The sequence below is a fragment of the Suncus etruscus genome, chromosome 6, assembly GCF_024139225.1.
Source record: "Suncus etruscus isolate mSunEtr1 chromosome 6, mSunEtr1.pri.cur, whole genome shotgun sequence".
NCBI classification, from domain to species: domain Eukaryota; kingdom Metazoa; phylum Chordata; class Mammalia; order Eulipotyphla; family Soricidae; genus Suncus; species Suncus etruscus.
Window position 1 is genome coordinate 121,651,237 of NC_064853.1, and position 8,586 is coordinate 121,659,822.

Below are 8,586 nucleotides of genomic sequence, written 5' to 3' on the forward strand. Positions count from 1 at the left end.
AGGCTGAAGGCTTACACACCAGTGAGGTACTGGATGTAAACCCTGCCTCAGTCATTGGGACCTGGGGGATGGGATGACTGTGGGGGCAGAAATGACTCACTTTGAGAAAGAATTCAGACCTCAGCTTCCCTCACAAACATTTCTCACCCCCACAAACTGTCACCACCAATATCGTGCCACAGTGAAGTGTCATTATGTGCTATAGTTATTATTATTATTATTATTATTATGTGTTGTTATTATTATATGTGATAACCTACATGTTTGCCACTCCCTGGATTCAGAGAATGCTCCCTAATCTTCAAATCTAAAGTCAGAGACAAGTACATGTGACTAAGCAAGTGTTTTTCTTAGTGACCTAAATGGTGTATGCTCTGAATTACATCTGAAATATACATTTTATAAAAATAATTTTGATTGTGACCAATGTGAATCACAAACCTTTCACAGTTATATTTAAGGTGCGTAGTGATAATGAATTAGGGCCATTTGCACCACCAGTATTGTCCTCCTTCCACCCCTGTTCCCAGCATGCATCCCATACCTCCCCCTTTAGTCCCCTGCACTGCTAGTGTAACAGGTCCCCTTTGTGTATATCTTGTTGTAGATTGGGTATCTTGATTCTGTTGTCATTGTGAAATATTATTTTTTAAAGAATTAGAAATTACTTCTGCTTTTAGAGAAACAGACCCATGAAAGAGCCAGTGCAAAGGCCAGAGAGCCTGCACTACATACGGGTCCCAGCACCACACAATTCCCCTGAACTGATCTGGAAATAGCCCCTGAGTCAACTGCTTCCAACTCCAATAGGGTTGGCTGTAACTTAGCATACAATAATATTTATCTTGCTCCACCAACTTTTAGTAATTTGGTTCTTCCCCTTTTTGAAAAAGTTGTCAGAAACCATATCAAATTGATCATTGAATTATTCTATTCCAGAAAGTCTCACTGGTCCATCTTTGTTCAGATATAATTTCCTGAACAAAACAGCTCTCCTGAAAACACAATAATACATGTGAAAATTCTCTACTTTTGGAAGGGAGAAGGTATAAAAGAAAACATGGCCTGAGACTGTAGCCCAACAATACAGTGTCTGGCCTGCTCTTATGAGGTTATGAGTCCAGTTCATAACCAGCACAAACCCTAACACCTCTGCAACCACCACAGAAGGAGAGAGCAGGTAGGGCTCTTGCCATGCATGTGACAGACCTGGGTTAGATCCTCCACATCCCACAGGATCCCCCAAGCCTGGTAGGAGTGATTCCTGAGAGCAGAGCCAGGAGTAATCCCTGAGAATCACCAAGTGTGGCCTAAAAAAAAAAATCAACATCTTAATTCTAATGACTGGAATTCAGGAGATGTAATGCTATTCCAAGCTTTGCTCCAAATCTAAGACCTTGTAAAACCTGAATAATTTGTTTTCCTGTATAATCATACAGGTAGGTAGGAGTTGGAGTTATGTTATTTACATCACTAAAAGCTAGCATATTTCTGATAATGAATGTTTCTTCAATAAAAACAATGTTTTGCCTTCAAATATAAGTCGCTTCAGCAGTATCTGAAGCTATTTAATGGCTGGTGGATGAGGTTAGTGATCATAATACACTCATGTCAATGAGCATTTAACTTGGCTGCAGAAACCCTGCAAGCTGTAATGTCTACTGCATCCTTAGTACAAATGTTCTTCAGAAGCTCCCATTTCCAAATATATTCCTTCTCTGAAAATTTAACATCTTAACTGGAAATGGTCCCAGAAACAAGGATTAGAATATCTGGAATGCAGATTTTGATCAAAGATTTGCCCATTTTGTTGCAAACAGAAACCTCTCTAAATTTTTTCAAAGAATAACAGATGATCGGACTCCACCTTAAATCAATCCAAACATAATCTGTGGAGTTGGGCCCACACATCAGTAGTTTTCTCCTGCTTCCAAAACCCATTATTTTATTGGGCTCAGTTAAATGTAAGCATTTGGCAGTGTCACTGGTTACAAAATGTAAGCGTAGAACCAAAGTGAAAGAACATTCAAATGAAGCATTTGAACATGGATTTAACTTAAATACTATTTTAAATGAAAATAGATTCTGTACTTACACAGATGAACATCAGATTTATCCACCTGGCTGCTGGCTTGCTACTGTTTCATGGTGATAAGCTTCTGCACTGTAAGTGTCCACAAAAGAAGATGCTAAACCTGACCAGCAACTACAGGCCCACTCGATAGACACCAGTCTGGTGGCAGACAATCTAATTTTCCACAGCAGGTGTGGCAGGAATCTGGAGTCAGTTAAAAAGGTCAAAACAGGGCAATTGTGCTCCCTGGGCCCATATGCTGGCGCTGCAAACGTATGTGTTGCCAGCCCAGGCACATGGTGTCCAAGCACATCACCCACAACTGCCCTCTTGAGATGTGGGCTTTTACACTTTCCTACTTTCACACTGGTGTGTCCTGGGGCTCTTTCTGACTCTGAAGAAGTCCAAGGACTCTCCTAAGCATATTATTCTCTCTCTCTCTCTCTCTCTCTCTCTCTCTCTCTCTCTCTCTCTCTCTCTCTCTCTCTCTCTCTTTCTCTCTCTCTCTCTCTCCTCCTCCTCCTCTCCCACCTCTTCCTCAGAATTTCAGAATATGCCTGCCATCCTTGCACAGGGGCCATGAAAATATTTTCTGTATCATTCAAATTTAGTATATGTGCTGCCAAAGTGAGCATATGACATATAAATTAGTGTCACATTTTGATATCATTTATTGATATCATTTTATGTGGTATTTTTGATATCATTTACATGTGGTATTTAGAATAATTGCATAAAGAAACAATGCTCTAAAAGGGTAGTTGTCTCGAACACCATTGGCTCCAGAGTATAACAAGGAGAGAAGGAAAGAAAATGAGTGGAAGAGGAGAAACATAAATATGAAAGGATGGGGCCAGGAGCCAAGAGGTCTCAGGTACAATGACGGTGTTAATAAAAGGACAGAATTAAATATCCAAATCAAAGGCAATAAAGGAATCAAGAGCCCCAAACTTTTAACAATCTAAATTTAAAATGGGTCTGCTATACAGTCAGGCTGGGGGTCCAGGGGGTGGTATGGGATGTACCTGGGGAACATTGGTAGAGGAAGGTCAACAATGGCAATGGAATTGGCCCTAATTCATTGTATGTCTCAAACCAAACCGCTATGTATTCTAAGGACAACCCTGAGAAGACAACTTATTCTCTGTTTTGAACCATTATGATGAAATGGAAAAGCGTCGTTACACAGTCTATTTTAAAATTAAATACAGCAAGACAACATTGGTTTAAATTTGATGATCAAGAAGTTTCAGAAATCTCACCTTGTCTGTGAAATCTCCAGCAGCTTGTATTTTCCTATACTTCAAAGAGACCTGCAGCAATGAATACATCTGTTTAGATTGAACAGGTGTTCAACTAACTGCTCTTTATGGATGTCTATGATAATGTTCTAATGCTTTTACCCACAGAAACAAGTGCAGAATGGATTTGGAAGCCATGAACTCCCACTAACGTGCTCACTATACGAATGTTTTAGTGTCTTAATTTTAATATGTCTATAATATCTTTTTAACGTTTTTGTTCACAGTGGTTCATGAAGATATAGGTTGAACAACTTAGTTTCACATTACAGTGTTATAGTCTGTTAGACTCCTAATATAGTGCTCGATATGATATCTTGACAAATGTTCTATTTATTTTTTATTATGCCTACTAATGTGATCTAATGTTTATGTCCACAGATATCATTGAAATAGGCATCTGCATGCCAAGACTCCTGCTCTAGCACTCATTCATTGAGTATGCTTTTGCAATTTTTTTTTTTTTTGGTTTTTTGGGCCACATCCGTTTAATGCTCAGGGGTTACTCCTGGCTACGTGATCAGAAATTGCCCCTGGCTTGGGGAGACCATTTGGGACGCTGGGGGATCGAACCGTGGTCCTTTCCTTGGCTAGCGCTTGCAAGGCAGACACCTTATCTCTAGCGCCACCTCACCAGCCCCATTTTTTGGGGGGGCCACACCCGGTGGTGCTCAGGGGTTACTCCTGGCTGTCTGCTCAGAAATAGCTCCTGGCAGGCACGGGAGATCATATGGGACACCGGGATTCGAACCAACCACCTTTGGTCCTGGATCGGCTGCTTGCAAGGCAAACGCCACTGTGCTATCTCTTCAGGCCTGCAATTTATTTTCAATTCAAGATAGTTTATTTTTATATCATAATGCCCTTGTTTTCAGTTTGCTTTCAGGAAAAGGACTGGGATTCTCAAGACCGCTCATTACAATAATCACTTAGTATTCTAGACTTGAAAATTATGATTGTTTTAAGAATGTTCTATGCACAATCTAACCCATGAAACCTTTTTTTTTTCTTTTGCAAAGTTTACCCTCACCAATGATGATCTTCCTAGGAATTAGAAAAATTTTCCATCTGACCTGCTAGCTGTATAAACACTTTGACCCATTTCACGTGGGTCAATTTTCAATTTTTCAATTGCAACCTATGGATCAATCTCCATTGTCTATTTGTGTTTGTGAATGTGTGTGGTGGTCACCTCTATGTCTGTCTAATGTCCATCCCTATTGCACATAATGTCTGTCTATGTTGTATAGAGTACTTCCCTGTTACATACAGCTCTTCCCTTTTTCCCCCTCTCCTTCTCTGCTTACCACTTTACACATTCTTTTCTATCCTTTCGCTCTCTTGCCTCTGATTTGTTATTTCTCCCTATTTAACCCTTTTTTACCCTATTTCTTAACTTCTCAGGAGCTGGACATTCCCCCTACTCCAACACACAGCCAGCCAGCTCCCAAAACAAAAGGACAGACCCCCCAGCCCACCTCCTGCCTAGGTCCAGGGAACAGCTGCTGCCACTGCTGCTGATTTGCTCATCGAGGCCTCTTCTCTCCCACCTTTCTCCCATGAACTGTTGCTCATTATTGGATTTGACTTTTTTTATCGTAAGAATTTATTTAAGAAACAAAATTTATTAACACATTGAGGTGAACTAACATAACATAATATAGTAACATTACATAAATAACATATAATTAATATAATATAATAATACATGTAAGTCAAAGAACATTTCTGATTAAAACACAATTTTTATCATAATGGCTTACATATCTTTCACAGTAGTATTTTACGTACATATTGCTCAAGGACATTTCCTGACCCATGACTGCTACAAGTAATTTTTCAGACTCCACAAGACCACGTCAGCAGTTAAAGCTGTGCTCTGATTTTTACACGCTCCCCCCTCCAAGACTACTTCAAAAGAATTAAAGGGCATATGTATATTTTCTTTAGGTATATTTCCTTAATAGTTATAATTCTTATTTAGTATTTCCTTACATAGATGTAATTTTCCCCACTCTTTTTTGGATTTGTTTAGTAGGAAAGTTTCTTTTGGGTTCTGTGTTTCTGTTAGAACCAGGTTATTGGGATTATTTAGCTTGCCATTTTTAACTCCATAATAGTATCCTATAATGTTGTTTCTTATTGTTTAGGCACAATAAATTGGTGAAATCTTATATATAGAAATTCCTATCTAACAGGAACAGAAATTCCTAAATTTTTAATTACAGGGGGAACTTTCACCCTAAATATAAATCATAGTGACTTGACTTAGGCTTCAGTCAATTGGACATTGTCTGTTCACCCCAAATCTTGGGTTTCATCTTTATAACCAACATGGTTTTCTATACTAACACCAGGAATCTACAGGGGAAGGCCCTAATGCTGCCCTGAAATCGACTTGCTCCAGAGTGGGCTCATATGACAACCTGATGACTTGAAAACAGCAACAACTTGCTTTCAGTATAGGTTTCTCTGCATCACCAAATAACGATGAGATGAAACCATGAGAAACTTCATGACACCCTGACTTCAACATAGGATCTGTGCAAAAACCAAGATCTCTACTTACTAAAACCTGACTGCAACAACTATGAGTGAGAACTTTTCCTGGGATCACAAGAAAGATTTTGGGGTTAGACACCTTAATATGCCTGGAACCTGTAGTTGGTCTTATGGCAGAATGCTTCATGGGTAGGCACACCTTTTTTATTAATTTTTATTTTGGTCATAATGGCTTACATATTTTTAACAGTAGTATTTTCGGTACATATTAACATTGAATCAGAGGAATACGCATCACCAAATTTGTTCTCCCCCATCCCCATTCCCTTTCTGCAACCCATATCCCTCACTATCAACCCCCATACTGCTAGAGTAGGTGGTTCCCTCTTTGTCTAGCTTACTATTAGTGATCATATATCTGTTTGGTCCTGGTGCCATCCCTTGTTTCTTCCTCTATTTGAGAGGCTGAGCTAGATAAATCGAGTTATGTGGTTTTGTTTGAGGGAAAGAAAAGCAATAGAATAGGGTAAAAAAATAAGAAAAAAATAAAAATAAAATAAATCAAGTATGCTGAAAATAGGCGGAGTCCTTCTAGAGGCTATCAACCTCAGTTTGAGAGAGGACATGAAAAAGTTAATTGAAACACCACAACAATACAGAAATAAATGTCAAATTAAATATCCAGTGAGCACTACAGCAATAAAGACAAACCCCACACAATAGTCTCAGTTCTGAAATCAAATCATGTTGGAGTGCAAAAAGAAAGAGAAAGATAAGATAAGATAAAATAAAATAAAATAAAATAAAAATGGAGACATCAACTTCAATATCTACCCCAAAAAAGGACGTCAAAAAATTTGATCAATCAATAAATATTTATGTGGAAAAAATGATTATTTTGTGCTTTATTTTTCTTTTTCCCCCTGCATAGTCACAGTAACTATTGGGGATAATATAGATGGAATTCCCTTGGCCTAGGAGATACAGGGTTTCTCTTCCCCTAAAGTATACTGTCATGGGATTAACTAAAGACTCCTTGAATGATCATTTACTCTCCCCTCGGTGATTTTGTGGTGTAAGAAGACTTCTGCTTCGTCATGTATGGTAAAATCAGACCTCTGTATCTAGAGATCTTGGTGACTGTGCAGCTCAAGGAATGGAGCTTATGGTGAAGGCTTTCTTTGTGTTTCTAGCAGTTCTGCTTCTTCAGTGTTGTTTTAATTCATCTTCTGTAGTTGGTGTTCTTGGTCATTATGTTGCTCCTAGGATGGAGTCTGGGATAGAGTCTTTCGTTATGTTTCTGGAAGACCCGTTCAGTTGTGGTTGTCTTAGTCAGACCTCTGTAATTGGAGATCTTGTTTGTTGAATAGATTGTAGACCAAAAGCTAGGTTAGAGCTTGTTGTTCTTGTTGTTGATGTTGGTTCTGGAATGCATACTGCTTAGTCCTGGTTGTAACAACCAGTCATCTGTATATAGTGATCTTGGCTTTTGCACAGATTAAAGGGTGACATGTCTTCTGATTTTGTCTTATCATTGGCTGGTGAGGAAGGATAACTTGCACTTAGATCTAGTTGTCCCCATTTCCTCATTGTCAGGTTATCAAATTAGAACTGGTGTATGTTGGCATCAGAGCAGCATTATGAATGCCCTGGAAGGAATTTGGTTCCTAAAGCTGTTGTGGAGAACTCTGTCATTTCTATGTCTATGATCCAGGAGTCAAGGCTGGATGGTCAATTTCCCTGGAATCTAGGTTGGTTCCACATGACATATGTTCAGGGTGGGAGATACCCCTGCGTTGTAAAAAAGTATGAGTTCTTATCCCTAGTAGATAAGAGCTTGTTTTTTACATGTAAAATTTCCCTTATTTTTAATATGCCTTTACAGGAAGAAGTGGTGCTAAATTATATTGCTGGGGAATTTGGGGGTTGAGAGAGAAGAAAACAGACACATGACAAAAACTAAAAATATATATGCACAGATATATCTAAAGAAAAAAGAGTTTCTTAAAAAATGAATAAAAGACGTAATTAAAGGAATAAAGTGGGACTGGGAGAGATAGCATGGAGGCAAGGCGTCTGTCCTTCCTGCAGAAGGACGATGGCTCAAATCCTGGCATCCCACATGGTCCCCCACATGGTGCCCCCACCGAGGGCAACCTCCAAGCAAAGAGCCAGGAGCACTCTCTGAGTCCCTCCAGCTGTGACCCAAAAGAAGCAAAAGACAAATCAAATCAAAAAACAAAAACTAAAACAAAACAAATAATAAGAAAAAAATGAACAAGAAAGAAAAAATGAAACAAAGAAAAAGGGAGAAAGTGATACAGGAGATTACTTTACATTTGGGAAGAACAGTATAAGAGGAAGTGTTATACAGGTCTATACTTATGGTGAAAGTATAGGCTTCCCATCCACGAAACATCCAGGCTGGTCTATAACATCACCTGGAAGCAATCCTCTACCACGGAAGACCTACACTGCTCAGACTTCGACCTGCTCAAAAGAGACTTCCCTTAACACTGAGAAGACTTAACAACAACAACGACCTGCTTACAGGACAGGGCTCCCTGCATTGCCCTTTGATTATGAGGTGAAAGGAGAGGATGCTCCACATCCTGACTTCAATGTAAGATATGAAGATTTCAGGATCTTTAATACAGAAACATGATACCAACAACAGAGACTGTGTGAAAAATAAAAGTGTGTTGGCAC

At 39.1% G+C, this 8,586-nt stretch overlaps 1 non-coding gene across 1 annotated transcript; it reads right to left on the minus strand.

Moving 5' to 3' along the window:
• Nucleotides 1-2,602: 2,602 nt before the first annotated feature.
• On the minus strand, nt 2,603-2,709 carry LOC126012426 (U6 spliceosomal RNA). The gene has a single exon (XR_007496901.1). It is a non-coding gene; the product is annotated as a U6 spliceosomal RNA (small nuclear RNA).
• Nucleotides 2,710-8,586: the final 5,877 nt, after the last annotated feature.